Raw genomic sequence first — 20,586 nt, 5'->3', positions numbered from 1 at the left:
GAACCGAGCTTAACCTGTTACTATCATAGGATCATTTCAATACCAGAAACACAATATTTACTAAAATCTGACTAGTGTTTCTTTACCTGTCTTTTAAAGCCTAACTCTTCATCAAAACTTGAAAAACATGAAAAAGGTGCTGGGCTATCACAGAGGTTGAGCAGAGACCAACCTCAAAGCATAGGAAGCTAAAGTAAATGAGTTTTTCTGTTTTGAGCCTGTGATCCCACATATATCAGACATACATTATATCTCTTTCATGTTCCAAGTGTCTGAAAGAACATGTGATATTTCATCCTATTGAACATTCCCAACAGAGATAATAAGATCCAGCCCACTGCTTGGCAACAGAGAAAGAATTAAAATGCTGCTTCTCCAAGAGCTAGTCCTCTTTATCAATTCATTTGCTGTGACCTAAAAAAATAGTAGGACTCCAAAATGATCATTACCAGGAGAATGAAAAAAGACAGTTTAAAGAAGAAAAAATTGATTTTTATAGGCTGCATCCTTTCTGAGAACCATTAAGCCCCCTAGGAAATAGAACAATGCACCACTCAAAACAGCTGATGTTTGAAGCATCTTTAATGCAACACTGCTTCTCCTTAATAAGGTAATAAGCTCTAGCTCTAAATGCAAACCAGACTGATCCCTTCAGCCAGGTTATGTAGACATGGATGAATCACTGCTTTTGATGCCAAACTGGCAAATCTGAAGGTTTTATAATGGCTCTTCTACAGCTTCTATGGAGCAAAAGGATTCAAGTGTTAACAGGAGAGCAATAGTTTGCCCCTTCAGTTTCCAAGGAAGAGAGATCTTTTGCAGAGTATTTGCTGAGTACAAGACTCTGTTCTGGGGGTTGCAAGTAGATGAAAGTTGAGCAAAAGCAACTATATGAGGTAAATAAAATATTCCATCAGAATAATATCGGTCAGGGAATGCGAAGTGGAAAAAAAAGTAGCTATAAAGAAGAGTCACAAAAAGGAAAGATCAGGAGTTCCCATCAGTTCCCATCATGGCGCAGCGGAAACGAATCCGACTAGGAACCATGAGGTTGCAGGTTTGGTCCCTGGTCTGGCTCAGTGGGTGAAGGATCCAGCGTTGCCGTGAGCTGTGGTGTAGGTCGAAGATGCGGCTTGGATTTGGCATTGCTGTGGCTGTGGTGTAGGCCGGCAGCTACAGCTCTGATTAGACCCCTAGCCTGGGAACCTCCATGTGCCGCAGGTGCGGCCCTAAAAAAGCAAAAAAAAAAAAAAAAAAAAAAAGGAAAGATGACATGTAGTTGGAGGAACTAAGGCTCATGGGAGAACGCGGTGTGGTGAGCAGACTCTAGGATGACCTCCAGTGATCCTCACACCGCCTGGCCTCACACCGCTGTAGAATCCCTTCCCTTTGAGTGTGGCAGGACCCATGACTTGCCCCCAACAGCAAAGGGTGGCCGAAATGATGGGATATCACTGCCATGATTAGGTTGCATAAGACTAACTTTCACCTTGACAACACACCCTCTCCCTTGCTGGATCTGATGAAGCCAGCTGCCATGCAGAGAGGCCAGGCGGCAAGGAGCTAAAGGAAGCCTCCTGCCAGCAACCAGCAAGGAACTGAGGTGCTCAGGCCAAACGCCCACAAGGAACGGAATCTAGCCAGCCACCACATAAACCTGGAAGAAGATCCTTCCCCAGCAGAGCCTTCAATGACCAGCACCTTGACTGCAGCTTTGTAGGAGACCCTGGAGCAGAGGATCAAGCCAGGCCGGGCCCAGACTCCCGACTAAAGGGGAACCTTGTTTCCTCTGCTCACAACTCTCAAGATACCAAATGTATGGGTTTTCCACACCAGGCAATTCTCGAATTCTCTGTGGACAACACCTGGGTGTCCTGTAATTTAATTCAATTCTGATACTAACTACTCAGAGTTGGTACAAACCTCACAGGATAAGGGTTCAGTCCCGTAAGACTGCCCCCCCACTTCAGACGCCCAATGCAGTTAGTAGGTCTCTGGATACCTACACTCTGTCTGAGCTGGCTACAAACTGATCCCACCCTTAGGCCTGATTAATCTGCTATAGTGGTTCACAGACCTCAGGGCAGCACTTACATGAACTGGTTTAGTATAAAGGATACAGCCAAAGAGGTACACAGGAAGTCCAGAAGGATCCCGAGCACAGAAGCCTCTGTCCCCATGGACTTGGGGAGAGAGCCACACCCATGGAAGTGAGGAGTGAGTCACCCACGGAACTGGGGAGTGAGCACACAGATGTGTTTACCAACTCAGAACCTCTCTGAACCCCACAGTTCAGAAATTTTTACGGAGGTTTCATCATATAGGTATGATCCATCCTTAACTCAATCTTCAGCCCCTCTCTGCTCCCTGAAGGATGGGTGGTGGTGGTGGGGGCAGTTGGTGAGAATTTCAAGCTTCTAACCACGGCCTGAAATGATCAGAATCATTTTAGGAACAACTCTATCCTGAAGCTATCCAGGAGTCCACCAAGAACTGCCTTACAGAACAATAAATGCTCCCATCACTCAGGAAATTCCAAGAGATGTAGGAGCTCTGTGTAAGATGCTCCTATCACCCCCATCACTCAGGAAATGACAAGGGTTTTAGGAGCTCCGTGTCAAGGAACCAGGGTCAAAGAGCAACTATTTAGAACAAAAGATGCTCCTAGCACCCCTATCACTCAGGAAATTCCAAGGTCTTTAGGAGCCCTGGGTCAGGAACCAGGGGCAGAAGCCAAATGTCTATTTATGAGGTTACACTCACTCTCAGAAAACGTGGGAGTAAATGTGTTGTTTTAAGCCACTAAATCTGTGGCAATTTGTTACAGAGCGATGAGTCACTAATACACATTTAAAGTGACAGTTGACATTTGAAGCCTAGAGGAATTTTCACAGGAGGGGATGGGGAATTAGGCAGCATTCATGGCAGAAAAGAGCAGGCACAGAGACGCAAAGGCAGAAGAGGGAAGGGAGTGCTCAGGAGCTCGCAGTTCCAAAGGTCCAGTCTGGTTGGACGTGAGGCGTGAGTGGGCAGGTGCAAGAGACCCCTGGTGGACAAGGACAGCCCAAAAGAGCCACCGGGCTCATCACTGACATCATGTGGCCTGAGAACCTCTACAGGAAGACTCATCTGACACTTGCTGCTTCAAGAGGCAACAGGCTTCAAAAAAGGACTTGGAAAATGCCCATAACGAAACGCTATGCTTTGTCCTTTTTAAGGTACTTTCCCTTCCATTACCTCATTTGATTTATGCAAGACCCTGTAAAGAAGTCGAGGCAGGTATTTATTATGAAGTTGTGTTTTATTATTACAAATAAGGAAAATGAAGCAGGAAGAGGCAAGATTGACTGACAAGAGCTCTTGTTCAGTACTGCTTTGTTTCCTACTAGGACTGCTGCCACATTTTGCTGGATCCCCCTTCCCCGGGAGAGATGCAAACAGGGCTAATCAGACAGGTTTGGATCCTGGCCCAACGTCCCAGTGTGGGCCCAAGGAGCATTTTATACCTGAACAGTAGGTTCCCTGACACCTGGGTGAACTGCAGAGTCAAGAATATAGTAATTTAGTCCAGAGAAACTAGTACCAAAAGAACTTTGAAATAAGGAGATTCAAAATGAGCATCAGATCTCAAGTCGAGCTTATCAAGTTCCTACTCAATTGCTGCCTCTGGCTCAAGTAAATGGGTCCGAGCTGAGGAGACTGGACAAAGGCGGGTCAGTTAACTGGGAGCAGAGATGAGAGACTGTATTATGCAGCTGAGATTTGCTCAGGGGCTACTGAAGTAGTGAAAACGGAGGCTGGGTCCACTTAAAGGAATAACTCATTCATTTTTTAGGTTTTTGGTTTTTCGTGGTTTTTTTTGTTTTGTTTTGTTTTTTTAATAAAGCACCATCTGAAAACCAAGGACAATTTTCTACTGTAAAATGTTAAAAAAACATCTGTTCTTATGGGTGGACATTCTATACCCAGAGTAGGACAGCTGTCGGTTCCCTCTCCCCATCTGGAGCCACACAAACCAATTTCTTTTTTTTTCTCACACTAGCTTAGCTGGAATTTTCAACAGCTTTTTGTAAATCTCAACATGTTATAATCACTATTACTCAAGCAAAGATTTCCCTTGACTATTGCTGCATGACTTGAAAAGCCTCGTTGGCAGCTCTCGAAGGAGAATGGGCATGATTTAGAGTGACCCAAGGACCAAATCAGAGTCAGTAAGATGAATCTGTAGGCTTACAATTCTGCATAGTGGCAACGGAAGGGTCTCTAGCAAAGCAAAAAACCACACAAAATCTTAAGGAAGCAGGTTAAACACTAAGTTACAAAAAAGCCTTCATCACCCACCTGAATAGAGCTGGCATGAGCTGACTCGAAGGGAGAGCTACACAGTTGGGCCTCCCTTCCTGGAGCCTGGAGGCCTGAAAACTAGCTCCACAGACAACAGCGCCCAGAGGCCCAGGCTGAGGGAAGTGGGGATGGAGACCTTACCCATCCCCACCTGTGGCTGAGCCTCAGTTTCTCATTTCAATAAATACAAACTGAACTCTTCTCTTTCAGTCTTTCAAAATAAGAGTTAAATGTTAATGGGGGAGGGGCTCCCTGAATAAGGGTCGTTATAATAATGGTGAGATTCAGTATTTTTAAATGAAAATAATCTTTTTTTTTCTTTTTTTGGTCCTTTTAGGGCCACCCCTGCAGCATATGAAAGTTCCCAGGCTAGGAATCTAATCAGAGCTGTAGCTGCTGGCCACAGCCACAGCCACAGCAATGCCAGATCCAAGCCGCGTCTGCGACCTACACCTCAGCTCCTGGCAATGCGGGATCCTTGGCGAGGCCAGGGACCAAACCCGCAACCTCATTGTTCCTAGTCGGATTCGTTTCAGCTGCACCACGATGGGAACTCCTGAAAATAATCTTTGATCATTTGATATCCACGAGGATAAGAGGCATTCCTTCATGAAACACTCATCACTTGCTTCTTGGTTCTATACACTTTTCTTTTAGGTCTTGTGCAAGGCTCTCGAAATCTTGATCAGCGTTACCTCCCAGCCCTGAGTTTTCCATATTCACCAGCTTATGACGTAGTTTTATAAATAATGGCTACTTCAGTAATCCCACAGGCAGACCATCTACTTGATGGTCTCACCAATTTCCCATGCTTCAACTGATAATACTCAGCTCTGTAACTCTCAACCACCCTTCCTCTGGGTCTACACCTCCATTTCCAATGGTCCACTGATGCCCCAACCTGAATTTCCCCCATAAAACTCAAATTCAGCATAGGATCAGAACCCACATGCAGAGCCCATCTGCCTGGCCTCACTCAGTGGGTTAGAGATCCAGCGTTGCCGTGAGCTGTGGTATAGGTCGCAGGCGAAGCTCAGATCCTGCACTGCTGTGGTTGTGGCACAGGCCAGCAGCTACAGCTCTGATTCGACTCCTAGCCTGGGAACCTCCATATGCCTCAGGTGCGTCTCTAAAAAGCAAAGACAAGGAAAGAGAAGAAAGCCACTATTTACATTCCAGAATTCTAAGCAGGGGTGACGCTGATTAGACAGCTTAGGTCTGGTGGCTCTGGGAAGAGGAAACGGTAGGAAGCTGCAGTGTCCAGGAGAGGAGCCGCAAGCCACGTGTAGCTATCTAAAATAAAGTCCATCTAAGTTAAATGTAATTAAAAATTCAGTTTCAAGCGCTCAACAGCCACACGTGGTTAGTGGCTACTGTATGGAACAGTACAGAAAGTTCTAGTGACAAAAAGGAACCAAGTAACTGCTACAAGGCGACCAAAACTCAATAGCTGGGGGTTAAAGTCCAGGAATGTGGGGAAGGAGCCGATGTTCAGGTGACAATCTGGGTGCACGTGGGAAAGGGACAGTGGGAAACAGACTCTAGGTGAGCACTGGACAATGCCTAACGTGCTTGTAGAAGGAAATTAAATGGATCTGGCATGATTTGCTCTTCAACAAACATAACCCATTTGTAGAAACTGTCTGTTGTTCTTACAGGTATAGGGTGTTTTTCTTTTATGAACTCACTAACTTCCTGTGGGACACTGGACAAGCCAAGTAACTTTTCTGAGTCTCAGTTTCCTCGTCTGTAAAACAAAAGGGATGAACTAGATCAGTTGTTTCTAACCTTCTAATCAGAGCAGAATTTTTTAAACTACATTTTTTAAATTAACGTTTGCCCAGGATCTCACACTTTGAAGTATTTTTAACAACAACTGCATCAAAAATTAATTGTCTTGTTTTTAATCAAAAACATACAACTGTTAATTAGAGCCTCGGATCAGCAAGAAAAGTCAGCGTTACCACGGTAGGCTGAGGCTGGTATCATTTGTACCAAAAGTAAAATAAGTGGACCCTGAAGTCCTGCTTAAAGCAAAGGAACTAGTTCCATTTACTGCCATGAAATACTCAGGAATAATGTAAAGTACTCTGCTGGAAGCCCCTAAGGGGGGGACTATTACAGGCCAAGAAGAGTGCTTGATCTTACAGGACCCATGCAAGTCCAGAATTCTATGATTTCTACTGTAACATAACTGCAAACAGATTTGGCCCCTATCACTATCGTGGACCAGCCTGACCTGGAAAGTACCAGAGAGGGGGATGAGTAGATGGACTGGGAAGAAAGATTCCAAGGGTGACTGGAATACGGAGAAAATGATACCATCATACAAAGATGTTGATCTGTACTTTTCATTTCCAGCTGATTATTAAGCAATCCAGGGAGCCAAGTATAAAGCTAAAAGTGGACAAGTAGGCAAGAGAATCTGGAGGGCAATACTGCAAAGGATGCTAGAAGAGCCAGGGAAGGGTGGCTCCAGAGACCTCCAGTTCCTCTTTCACCTCTACGGAGGAGAAGGGCAGACACACGGAGTAACTGACATGCTAGAGGCCTGGGACTTCCTCTTTCCAGATAACAGCATGTGGGTTTAATATGGATTATTTCCCTTTATTTAAATTTCTATTTCAATAATTTGGTGTTAAAGGCTATGCAAGAAGGCTGACAAGCATGTCTATTCCTACGTGCCATAAGAAATGGATTGGGACAGTAAATTCTATAAAATAATCTTTTTTTTTTTTTTTTTTTTTTTTTTACTTTTTTTAGGGCTACACCTGCAGCACATGGAAGTTCCCAGTCTGGGGGCTGAACTGGAGCTGCAGCTGCCAACCTACACCACAGCCACAGCAACGCCAGATCTATAACCCACTGAGCGAGGCCAGGAATCAAACCCATGTCCTCATGGATACTTGTCAGGTTTTTTTAACCACTGAGCTACAACAAGAACTCCTAAAATAAATTACTTTTAACGTTAGTAAAATAGTCTGAAACCCAAGCTCCCTAGGTCCAATGAAACATCAAAGAGAAAACAGGTAGGAGTGACTCCATGATTAAAAAATGACAAGAGGAAGTGAAAAGATCAAGCCAGTGAAAGAACTAGGTAAGCTCCAGTTATATTTCAATACGGAACGAATGTCATTATTATTTCAAGATTCTTAAAATTCATCACGGTTTCTATCTCTGTTAACCCTTCTAATAACTAAGTATTTAATAATTTTAAAATTCCTTAAAAATACCGACATTTCTCAAATACCTAAGTATATGACCCAGCAATTCTACTCCTAGGTATGTTTGCAACTGAACTGAAAACAGGAACTCAGATACTTGTACACCAATGTTCATTTCAGCATTATTTGCTGTTCAGTGGCCAAAAGAGAGCGTCAACTCCAGTGGCCATCGACAGGGATGCATAAACAAAATGTATATTCAATATAATGAAATATTACTCATCCACAAAAAAATGACATTTTGACACGTTACAGAAAAGATGAACCTTGAAAACATTATGCTAAATGAAATGTCAGACACAAAAGGATAAATATTTTATGACTTCATTTATATAAAATACCAAGAAGAGACAAGTGATAGAGAGGACGCAGATTAGTGTTTGGCAGAGCCTGGGGTGGAGAAATAGGGAGTTACTATTTAATGCTTATAGGGTTTCTGACTAGTATTTAAAAAAAAATTTGGGAATAGTAGTAGATAATAGCAATGGCTGTAGAACATCGTGAATGTAATTAATTGAGCTGAATTGTGTACTTAAAAATGGTTAATAAGGCAAATTTTGTGCTATATGTTTTATCATACACATGAAAGATTTTTAAACCCACAGGAGTGTATGTTTCTCATAGAGACTGTAGGGCAGGGGACAGTGTGATAAACAATATTTATTGCTTTCAAGGAGGGAAACTCAGGAGTTCCCGTCGTGGCTCAGTGGTTAACGAATCCGACTAGGAACCATGAGGTGGCAGGTTTGATCCCTGGCCTCGCTCAGTGGGTTAAGGATCCGGCGTTGCCGTGAGCTGTGGTGTAGGTCACATGTGGCTTGGATCCCACGTCACTGTGGCTCTGGCGTAGGTTGGTGGCTACAGCTCCGATTAGACCCCTAGCCTGGGAACCTCCATGTGCTGCAGGAAGCGGCCCTAGAAAAAGGCAAAAAACCAAAAACAAAAACAAAAAAAAAAAAAAAGGGAGGGAAACTCAGGTGGCAGAAGAGAACAATTAGGCCCATGTTCTCTGAAAGTCTGTTAAAGAAACTTAAGAATAGAGGGCTTGGGTTCTTCAAGGAACCAACCAGATGCCCATGACTCTTCAAACTACATTCCAGTCCAATTTCTGACATGAACTTCAACTTACATTTCCAACTACACATGACCACTTCAGGCTTAACATGTCTAAAGAAAGTCCTTAGTAATACAAGCTGAAAGCAGAGATTAGTTACTTCCAGCAAATAAAAATAGTAGAAATAAATTTCTTCTATTAAAAATTAAACAGACAAGTCACTTCCTAGTGTAATAAAAAATGAGGGGAAAATGAAAGATTTGATTACAGATACAGAGGAAATTGAACAACTGAAAAACTGTACAACTCTATTCTTTTTTTTTTTTTTTTTTTTTTTGTCTTTTGTCTTTTTGCCTTTTCTAGGGCCACTCCCGCGGCACATGGAGGTTCCCAGGCTAGGGGTCGAATCAGAGCTGTAGCCACCGGCCTACGCCAGAGCCACAGCAACGAGGGATCCAAGCCACGTCTGCAACCTACACCACAGCTCACAGCAGCGCCAGATCCCCAACCCACTGAGCAAGGCCAGGGACTGAACCCGCAACCTCATGGTTCCTAGTCAGATTCACTAACCACTGAGCCAAGACAGGAACTCCTGTACAACTCTATTCTAAAATATTAGAACAGGTAGCTAAAATTATGATTTTCCTGAAGAAATATAAATTATCAAAATTAATACAAGAAAAGGAAAAAAGCCCAACAGAAACCAATGTCATTAGGACACAGAGAAAGCTGCCAACCAAAGCCCTAACCTATGTTTCAAGTATAAATTCTTCAAATGCTTCCAGCACTAAGAATACTTGATCGTTCTCCATGCTATTCTAACTGCTCCGAAGCAGTAAGAAAAAGAGAGGCTCGCTAGTTGTGCCTGCAAAGTTAAGAGAGCCTGACATCAAAACACAAGACAGATGGCACAGTGAGAAGAAACCGTAGGCCAATCTCACATTTCGTATTATACACCCCAAATCATAAATAAATATAAGCAAGCAGAGCTGAGTTACATGTTAAAACACGCTGTACACCAGGACCAAATGAGGGTGATGGTTCTATGAGGATGAAAGACTTGTCCAAGCCAAAGGGGAAAAAACGGAATCCTGAAAGAAGCTCAAAAGGCACTTGAAACAAAAATTCAACATCCATCCCAAGTAGAAACTTTCAGTAAAAAAGAAAGAAGACACTTGGTTAACTAGGTCTCAAGCCAACAACCAGCACTGTGCTTGAGGGTTTAATACTGGAAGCATTCCCATTAAAGTCCGGAAGAAGGCAATCACCACTATTATATAATACAGTACTTAAAGCAATGGCCAATGCAATGAGGTAATAAATAAGAAGCACAAAATTAGAAAGTTAGGGGCAAAATTATTTGCAGATAAAATTATTTTATACTTAGAAAATCGAAACTACCAACTAAAAAATTACTGGAAATAATAAGAGCATTCATTAAGGTATCCAGTTTAAAGATAAACAAAACAAGCCCAAAAGCTTTCTTTATGTCAACAATTATACTTGGGAATTGCTAGAAACATTTCCTTTCAAATAAATACCCAAAAAAACACAAAACACACAAGTTTTTCTAATAGTCAAGTGTTTTCTAATGTACAGTAATGCTATATATAAACAATGAAACATATTAAAAGGAGCCAAGAGCCTATAATGCACATTTTGAATTGGTTTGATAAATTAAGACATACATAGACGAGGCTATATTCAAAAGAGCAAAACAGGGCACAAACAGCTCCCAAAAAGGACGCCACAATTGAGCAAAAGATTTTTACCTGAATTATTTTAATTAGCACTACGTGGGAAAAACCAAGTGAAAAAAAAACCCAATAACCACTTAAAACCAAGGGACTGAAGAAGTGCTGCATTTCCTAACAGTAAATGATAACTAAAACAGTCGCTAAAGTCTTGTTCAGCATCGACTACCAATTTCAACAGCTTAAACTGGTTCTCAACTGTTTGAGATCCTGCCAGAGAGTCCACAAGGTCAAGGCTCTTTTCATAATAATACTAAGACATTATTTGTCCCTTTCTCTCTCATTTTCTCATGTCTGTAGAGTAGGGTCAGCACACCATACTGGCCGTCAGGACAAATCCAGGCACGTCCATTCCTGCACATATTCTCCACGGACACTTCAGGCCACAGCAACAGAGTTGGGTGGTTGTGACACAGAGGTCTCTGTCTCTGAACAGCCCACAAAGCTGGAAACATTTAATACGTGGCCCTTCACAGAACACCTTTGCTAACTCTTTTTCTAATGCCTAATAAGTATACATAAAGTCTCTGTATTTTTGTGCTTTCTAGAATTTTCTAAGATAATCAGTTTAAAGTATAAACAAGTACATTTTAGAAGTTAATTCCATTTTTTCCCTCAGTATTTGATTTTGGTTTTCTCTACTAAAATCTCATTAACCTCCCTAATGCCCAATAAATCATTATTTTAAAATCTGAGGGAGGTTTCCTTAAATATACACAGAAATAAAGCTAGAAGTATACTTGCTTTGCAATATTTTAAAGCTTAATTTTAAATACAGAAATATTGATAGATATAACCTACATAAACAAAAGCACTTTTGAATCTTAAGTAATTCTTAAGAACACAGAAGAGTCCTGAGGCCATATAACTTGAGAATCGCAGGTTTAAATAAAGTTGCTGGGAGTTTCTGTTATGGCTCATTAGTAACGAACCCAACTAGTATCCATGAGGATGTGGGTTCAATCCCTGGCCTCACTCAGTGGGTTAAGGATCCAGCACTGCCATGAGCTGTGGTGTAGGTCGCAGACACAGCTCAGATCCAGCCTTTCTGTCGCTGTGGTATAGGCGGCAGATGAAGCTCTGATTCCACCCTTAGCCTGGAAACTTCTATAGGCCACGAGCACAGCCCTAAAAAAGCAAAAAAAATAAAAAAATAAAAAAGTTGTTTGCAGCAGAGTACACATTCTTATTCTCCAGAATAAATCACATGTTATGCCACAAAACAAGTAGCAATAAACTTCAGAGGATAGAAATTAGCAGTTCCCATTGTGGCTCAGCAGGTTAAGAACCCAACTAGTATCCAAGAGGATATGGGTTCAATCCTTGGCCTCTCTCAGTGGGTTAACTATCTGTCATTGCCACAAGCTGTGGTGTAGGCCACAGATGTAGCTCAGATCGGCATTGCTATGGCTGTGGCACAAGCTAGTAGCTGCAGCTCCAATTCAACCCCTGCCCCAGGAACTTCCATATGCTGCAGGTGCAGCCCTAAAAAGAAAAAAAAAAAAAAAGAGAAATTACATCAAGCATTTTTTTTCTGACCACAATGGTATGAACCTAGAAGTCAATTACAGAAAGAAAAATGGGGAGAGCATAAACACATAGAGACTAAACAACATGCTACTAAAAAACAAATAGGTCACTGAGGAAATCAGAAAAATACCTCGAGACAAATAATAATAGAAACAACTTTCCAAACTCTATGGGATGCAGCAAAAGCAGTTCTAAGAGGGAAGTTTATAGCAATATAGACCTTCCTCAAGAAACAAGAATCATCTCAGATAAACAATCTAACCTACCATCTAAATAAATTAGAAAAAGAAAAACAAACAAAACCCAAATTTAGAAGTGGAAAAGAAATAATATTTTTCGAAATATCAAAATTCTCAAAATATGGAAAATAAATAATACTTCTTTTATTTCAAAGAGGAAATAAATGAAATAGTGATCAAAAAAAAATGACAGAAAAGATCAATGAAGCCAAGAGCTAGTTTTTTGAAAACAAAAAATTGATAAAACTCCCTCTAGCCATGCTCACCAAGAAGAAAAGAGAGAGAACTCAATAAACAAAATTAGAAATGAAAGAGGAGGAATAACAACCAATACCACAGAGATGCAAAAAATCATAACCTAATACTACAAACAGGTATATGTCAACAAACTGGAAAACCTAGAAGAAACAGAGAAATTTCTAGAAACATACAAACTGCTAAGACTAAATCAAGAAGAAATAGACAACCTGAACAGATGGATTACTAGTAGTGAAACTGAACCGGTAATTTTAAAATTTCCCAGCCATCAAAAGTCCAGGACTGGATAGCTTCACAGGGGAATTCTACCAAACATATAAAGTGCTAATACCTATGCTTCTCAAAGTATTCCAAAAAATTGGAGAGCACTCCAAAATTCATTCCATGAGGCCACCATAAGTAACTCTGATACCAAAACCAAAGACAGTTAAAAAAAATTACAATCCAATATCTTTGATGAATATAGAAGCAAAAATTCTCAATAAAATGTTAGCAAACCAAATTCAACAATATATAAATAGGATCATACACCACAATCAAGTGGGATTTATTCCAGGGACACAAAGATGACTCAATATTTGCAAATCAATGTGATGCACCACATTAACAAAAAGGATAAAAATCACATGATCAGATTATCACAGCCTTGTACATTAACTATACTTCAATAAAATTTTTTAAAAATCACATGATCATCTCCAATAGACACAGAAAAAGCATTTGACAAAATTCCATATCCATTCATGATAAAAACTCCCATCAGAGTGAGTATAGAGGGAACATACATCAACATAATAAAGGCCATTTATGACAAACTCACAGCTAACATCATACTCAATGGTGAAAAGCTGAAAGCTTTACTCTAAAAATCAGAAACAAGACAAGTTCACTCACTCTTGTCAGTTAACACAGTTTTGGAAGTCCTAGTCACCACAATCAGACGAGAAAAAGAAACAAAAGGCATTTAAATTGAAAGGGAAGAAGTAAAATTATCACTCTTTGCAAATGATATGATACTGTATACAGAAACTCCACCAAATAATGTCTCCACCCAAAAAATATTAGAATTAAGAAATGAATTCAGTAAAATCATAGAATATAAGATTAATATACAGAAATCTATTGTTCTTCTAAATTCTAATAATGAATCATCAGAAAGTGAAAAGCAAAAACAAACGCCCATCCCATCTGAAATCTCATCAAAAAAAAAAAAATCTAAGAATAAACTTAAACAAAGAGATGAAAGACCTATATTCTGAAAACTATAAAACACCGATGAAGGAAAGATGATACAATGAAATGGAAACAAAGTCCAAGCTCTTGGATCAGAAAAACTAATATTGTTAAAATGGCTATACTACCCAAAGCAATCCCGAGTTAATGCAATCCCTATTAAAATACCCATGATCCATGATCCTTCTGAGGATTGAATGGATCTACTCCTCTTCCTCCTGAGCCTGCCCACGTCCACCTCAGGAGTCAGAAAGAGCCCTTGTTTCACACTTAAAATTCTTCTCCTTCCAACTACAGGCCTGTTCAGTGCCTAGGCTTAAGTTCTTTTTCCTTGGGTAAAGAATTATTTCCGGGATTACCCCTTTGGCACAGTGGGTTAAGTATCTGATTGTAGTAGCTCAGGTTGCTGCAGAGACACAGGTTCAATCCCTGGCCTGGAGCAGTGGTTAAGGATCAGGCATTGCCCAACTTGTGATGTAGGTTGCAGCCATGGCTTGGATTCAGTCCCTGGCCTGGGAACTTCCATGTGCTGTGGGCGCAGCCATGAAAAAAGAATGATGATTGTTTTCCTTTGGCCGAGATATTAAAATACCTATGATATTTTTCAAAAATAATCCTAAATTTTATGTGGAACCACAAAAGACCCTAATTCCCAAAGCAATCTTGGAAAAAAAGAACAAAGCTGAAAGTACCACCCTCCCTGACTATAGACTACGCTACAAATCTACAGTAATCAAAACAGCATGGTACTGGCACAAAAACATACACATCGATCAATGGAACAGATAGAGAGAGAGCCTAGAGTAAGCCCAGAAGTAGACCACTTAATCTAGGCTATCGGAGGCAAGAATATACAACAGAGAAAAGATAGTCTCTTCAATAAGCAGTGCTGGGAAAAGTGGACAGCCACATGTAAAATAAAGAGATTACAACATATTCTCAAATTATATTAAAAAAATAAACTCTAAACAGATTAAATACCTAAATGTATGATCCAAAAATCATAAAATTCCTAGAAGAGAACATAGGCAGAACACATACTAGATATGCTGTAAGAATTAAATAATTGAACATTATGAAGACTAACTATAAAGTATTTAGGACCTGGTACATAGTAAATGCTCAATAAGGATCAGTGATTATTAGGTGTAAATACATATATGGGTATGTATATATACAAAAATATATCTATGTAGATCCTTGATACAGCAAAATAAGTATTTAGAAAGAAATTTATAGGGGGTTTTGGGGGTTTCTTTTTTGCCTTTTTTTTTTTTTTTTTTTTTTAGGGCTGCATTTGTGGCATATGGAGGTTCCCAGGCTAGGGGTTGAATCAGAGCAGTAGCCACCAGCCTACACCACAGCCACAGCAACATAAGATCCAAGTCGAGTCTGCGACCTATACCACAGCTCACGCCAATGCCAGATTGTTAACCCACTGAACAAGGCCAGGGATCAAGTCCGCAACCTCATGGTTCCTAGTTGTATTTGTTTCCACTGAGCCACAATGGGAACTCCAAAGGAAATTTACAGTTTTAAAACCATTTCAGGAGTTCCCTGGTGGCTCAGTGGGTTAAGTCTGGGGCATTGTCACTGGTGTGGCTCAGGCTACTGTTGTGGCATGGATTCAGTCTCTGACCCGTGAACTTCTACATGCTGCAGGCATGGCCAAAAAAGGAAAGAAGAAAAAAATATTTCAAATGAAACAAGAAAAGTTGAAAATGTTGAACTCAAAAAGTTGGGAAAAAAGCAAAAAAGCAAACCCCCAAAACAAGGAATTAAAAAACTAGGGAAAGGGCAAACATCAATGAAATACAGAAGAATATCATCAATAATAGACAGAAAAATAATACAACCAAAAGTCATGTTCCTTAAAAATATTAATAAGATAGATCTTTGGCAAGCAAGAGTTAAGAAAAGAGAAGAGTCAAACAATTACAATACAGAATGATGTACAGCAGAAATCAACACAACACTGTAAAGCAACTATACTTCAATTAAAAAAAAACACAGTCACGTACAGGATGAAAAGCACAAAACGAAAATGCACACAGAATAGGCAGACACTAAACCAACCAGGCCAGAGTATGCCAAGGTCTTGTGCTGAAGAATTCTGAAAAATAAAAGAATCGGTAGGGGGAAAAAAATCCAAACAGAATGAAAAGGGAGGCAAAAGTACAGACACAAGGAGATTTTTTTTAAATAATTAAATAATTAAGGAATATTAATGAGTATTAGAAATATCTGTGTGCTCATAAATTCAAATGGGTAAATTCCTCTTAAATTATGCCAAAATTGGCACCAAAAAAAAAGAAATTGAACAGACCAAACAGTATGAAAGAGACTGAAAGAGCAAAGATCTCCCCTTCTGAAAAACAGCAGGTGCAGACAGTTTTACAATGAGTTCTACCAAATTTTAAGGAACACTTAATTCCTGTCTTATACAAGCTGTTCTGGGAAAATAGTAAACAGTCAAAAACTGACCAGGACATTTCACGAAACTAATATAATCTTGATCCTAAAAACCAGATAATGGTAAGAAAATGACAGGTCCATTTAACATGACACCAAAAAATCCTACACTATATTAACCAAGTAAATCCAATATTGTTTTTAAAAAATAACAATATATTGGAATTAAGCAGTATTTATCCTAGGAATTCAAGGATGGTTCAACCTAAAAAATAGATTTAAAGGAGAGAAACCAAATAATACTCTGAATCAATTAAGAATTGGCTATGATGGAGTTCCTGCTGTGGCCCAGCAGAAACGAATCTGACTAGCATCCATGAGGACACGGGTTTGATGCCTGGCCTCGCTCAGTGGGTTAAGGACCCAGCGTTGCCATGAGCTGTGGCGTAGGTTGCAGACACAGCTTGGATGTGGCATTGCTGTGGCTGTGGCACAGGCCAGCAGCTACAGCTCCAATTTGACCCCTAGCCTGGGAACCTCCATATGCTGCATGTGGCCCTAAAAAGACAAAACAAAAAAAAAAACAAAAAGAATTGGCTACATTAAGTTCAGCAAAAGGCAAAGCTGTAGAGTTAACAAAAGATTGCATGGGAAAATACTATGTGACCTAGGAAAAGGAAAATACTAAAAGCTCATAAAGTATATGATTAATTTTATCACATTAAAATTAAGAATTTTTGTTCAATTAAAAAACACCACAAAGTTGATAGACAAATGACTAAATGACAGAATAGGAGAAGATATTTGTAATACCTAAAAGGTAAAAGGGATTATTATTATAGAGACCAGGGAAGAAATTCCTGCAAATCAACAATAGGACAGTAACCTTGATGGAACAATGGGCAAATGATATGAAAAGGCAATTTAGAGAATTTAATCTAGACTATAAAAACTAGAAACCTGGATAATTCTAATAGCTGGCAGGAATAAGAAGGTATAAGAAGCCCCATGAATTGCTGGTGAAGTGTAAACTGGCAAAATCCTTCTGGCTTGGTCAAAGCCTTATCAAAGCCTTAAGTTAATAAAGAACTGCTCCTCTGTCTTTCTTTATCTTCTGTTCATATATTTCTTTTGGCAACTTCACAAGGAGGAATGGCTGGTCTAGGGCAGGATTTGGGTTTTAGAAATTGTGGGTCCTGACCATCTGTCTCTGCCTGAATCACACATGGTGTGACTGCATTGCCCACTCAGTCTAAAAAATAGAGAAGCAGAAATACCCACTGTATCCCTCTAACATAGGTGTGAACAAAGCTTTACTCTTTTTTAAATGAAATTTTAAAACACTGGCACAAAGTGTTGTCCAAAAATTGTGGTTGATGGGTAAGTGCTATATATTCGATTTTTAATATAATTTCTAAAGCTGGAGTTCCCACTGTGGCTCATGGGTTAAGGAACCAACGTTCTCTCTGTAAGGATGTGGGCTCGATCCCTGGCCTTGCTCAGTGGGTTAAGGATTCAGCATTGCCACAAGCTGTGGCACAGGTCACAGATGTGGCTTGGATCTGGTATTGCCACGGCTGTGGTGTAGGCTGTAATTGCAGCTCTGACGCAGCCCCTGGCCTGGGAACTTCCATGCCCCACAGGTGTAGCCATAGAAAGAAGGAGGGAAAAATATATATATATACATATATATAAACACACACACACATGCATATATAAAATTTCTTTTTTTATAATTTCTAAAGCAAGCACAACTCTTCTTATTGTATTAATCATCATTATACAATATATTATATGGAGAGTCTAGGAAACAAAAGATGGGGAAGATTTGATCTCAGAATGTGGAAACAGCAAGGAAATTAAAAAAAAAAAAAAAAAGGCTCTGAGAAATCAGGGTTTCCAGAGAGTCAGGAGAAAGGTTCTTGGGATTTCCGTAACCCCAAAGTATCACAGGAGAATAGTCATATGGATCTGCTTTTCTCGGCCAAAGGAAAACAATCATCATTCTTTTTTCATGGCTGCGCCCACAGCACATGGAAGTTCCCAGGCCAGGGACTGAATCCAAGCCATGGCTGCAACCTACATCACGAGTTGGGCAATGCCTGATCCTTAACCACTGCTCCAGGCCAGGGATTGAACCTGTGTCTCTGCAGCAACCTGAGCTACTACAATCAGATACTTAACCCACTGTGCCAAAGGGGTAATCCCGGAAATAATTCTTTACCCAAGGAAAAAGAACTTAAGCCTAGGCACTGAACAGGCCTGTAGTTGGAAGGAGAAGAATTTTAAGTGTGAAACAAGGGCTCTTTCTGACTCCTGAGGTGGACGTGGGCAGGCTCAGGAGGAAGAGGAGTAGATCCATTCAATCCTCAGAAGGAAACAAGGATTCCACGTGGATTCTCCCTTCAAGAAAGAGCTGAAAGTGGTCAGAGGTAGACGAGAGAATTGAAGAGGCCACCAACCCTACATTCGAAGCCGTGTTCAGTCACCAGGGTCCTGACAAACACTCGTCTCCAGACCAGAATGCTGAACAAGATCTCCAACAGACCCTGCTAAGGTAGAGAACAGCAAAGTACATCATGACTGCCAAGATTCACAGGCCCAAACTGTTCTTAAAATTCCCAAAGATGTGGAGTTCCTTTCGTGGCTCAGTGGTTAACGAACCCAACTAGTATCCATGAGGACGCAGGTTCGATCCCTGGCCTAGCTCAGTAGGTTAAGGATCGGGCATTGCTGTGAGCTGTGGTGTAGGTAACAGACACAGCTTGGATCACACATTGCTGTGGCTATGGTGTAGGCTGGCAGCTACAGCTCCAATTCAACCCCTAGCCTGGGAACCTCCATGTGTCACGAGCACAGCCCTCAAAAGACCCCCCCACCAAAAAAAAATACTCCCAGAGATGTAAAATATATAGCTACTGTATCACTTGGTCATGACGTTTCCTATCCTTTAGAGTCTGCTAACCACGCCATGGTTACTCAAATATTTGATACCAAAGAGTATTTATTTGGGTTGTCCCCCGTCTCAACACAGACGGCAGTTTTCTATGCTGACACCAATGCTAGTGCCCAGGGGCCAGGTCTTTCGCCCCTTCTCGCTCAGGGGCTGAGGATGGGGCAGCTCCATGCTGAATTCCTAGAAGAAACTACTGTGTAGGTGTCAGATGCCCAGAGAAACTTTTCTGAGTTTCTCTGGGCATCTTTTCTGACCAAGGACAGGCACTTGCTGCAGAGAGCCGGGGTTATCTGCTTATTGACCAGGGAAACTGGTAGTTATCATTAAAAAAAAATATGTTTCCTGGGCAAAGAGGGATATTCAAAACACACACGTGCAATATGTAACGTTTGCTTTGAGTTAAAAATATTGTTAGTAAAACAGAAACAAACAAAAAGCACTCTTTTGCATACAAGTGTGAACTAGGATTAATAAATCCATTTGCAAATATAATACAAAGCCAAGAACCTTTCTAGAAGTCTTAGGAAAAGTTTATGATGTTCTTAAGGTTACAGTTTGTTTCAATAACAAATTTCAGACCCTTAAAATAGTGCAAAAAGTACTAACATCCAAACTGTAACCAGATTTTATATTATCCAGAGAGGAGAAGCTGGTTGGAATATCCTAAAAAACACCAAGATTTTTAAAAGAGCAAATTGCAATTTTCCTAAATATCAAGAGGGCAAGAAATGAGAAACAGCCATGTGGTTTCACAAACTCTCTATTTAGAGGCTAACAGGAAAGAGAAATTGGTACCAGATACTGAGGGGAGGACTGGGCTGCTCCCTCAGTCAGGGCCAGTAAGGAAGCAATATAAATAACAGGAGGACGGGGAGAGCGCACGACGAGGAAGGAAGCAAACTGCACACGGCAGACTTGGAGAGCGCTCCACGGGGCTCCCTCGCAAGAGAGATGGAGAGGAGGCACCACAGACTGCAGGTCAAGAGCAGGTCTGCATCAGACCTTCCCCCCAAAAGGGGCAGAGTGAGTTAGCAGTACCCATCCCAGACATCAATTCCGCCGTCACTTCCATCCATCAATATGTCCTCGCCCTTGTGCTGGCCCCAATCACCAGGGGGCAATTTAAGTATCTTATCCCTTCGACTCGGAGCCCAGGGGGAAAGAGGCTGCTGGGGTCTGCCAAGTTTAACCACCTGACTGAGGTTTCCACAAAGTAGCTTTAGGCCAAATACCCAGTGAGTTTTAAAGTATTCCTTCCCCTGGCTTTGTCCTTCAAGCATCTCTCTCCCATGGTGACCTTGCTGACGAAGGGTTTGGCTCGTCAGAGTCCTGGTTATCTCCCTCTCTTCGCACAGAAAGCCGTGACTCACAGTACTGATGCCGCTATGATAATACACAGAAGAGGGTCACAGTACCCAACAGTTTCTAAAGGAAGAAAGAAGAAACATAGGAAGAATTGCATTTGCAAGGAACAACAGTCAAATGAACTGGCTGGGCCCTGACCGGTGAAACCAGTAGTTACCTATCTAAGCAGGCCACAAAAACACAAGGAACCTGGGTGCCCTCAGGTCTGCACACCTGG

The 20,586-nt window shown here is 41.0% G+C and overlaps 1 protein-coding gene across 6 annotated transcripts in view; it reads right to left on the bottom strand.

Moving 5' to 3' along the window:
• Positions 1-20,586, bottom strand: part of DIS3L2 (DIS3 like 3'-5' exoribonuclease 2) — a 362,160-nt gene that overhangs the window by 221,439 nt on the left and 120,135 nt on the right.

This window comes from Sus scrofa, chromosome 15 (genome assembly GCF_000003025.6).
Source record: "Sus scrofa isolate TJ Tabasco breed Duroc chromosome 15, Sscrofa11.1, whole genome shotgun sequence".
NCBI lineage: Eukaryota > Metazoa > Chordata > Mammalia > Artiodactyla > Suidae > Sus > Sus scrofa.
This window is presented reverse-complemented; position numbering and strand designations above follow the sequence as displayed.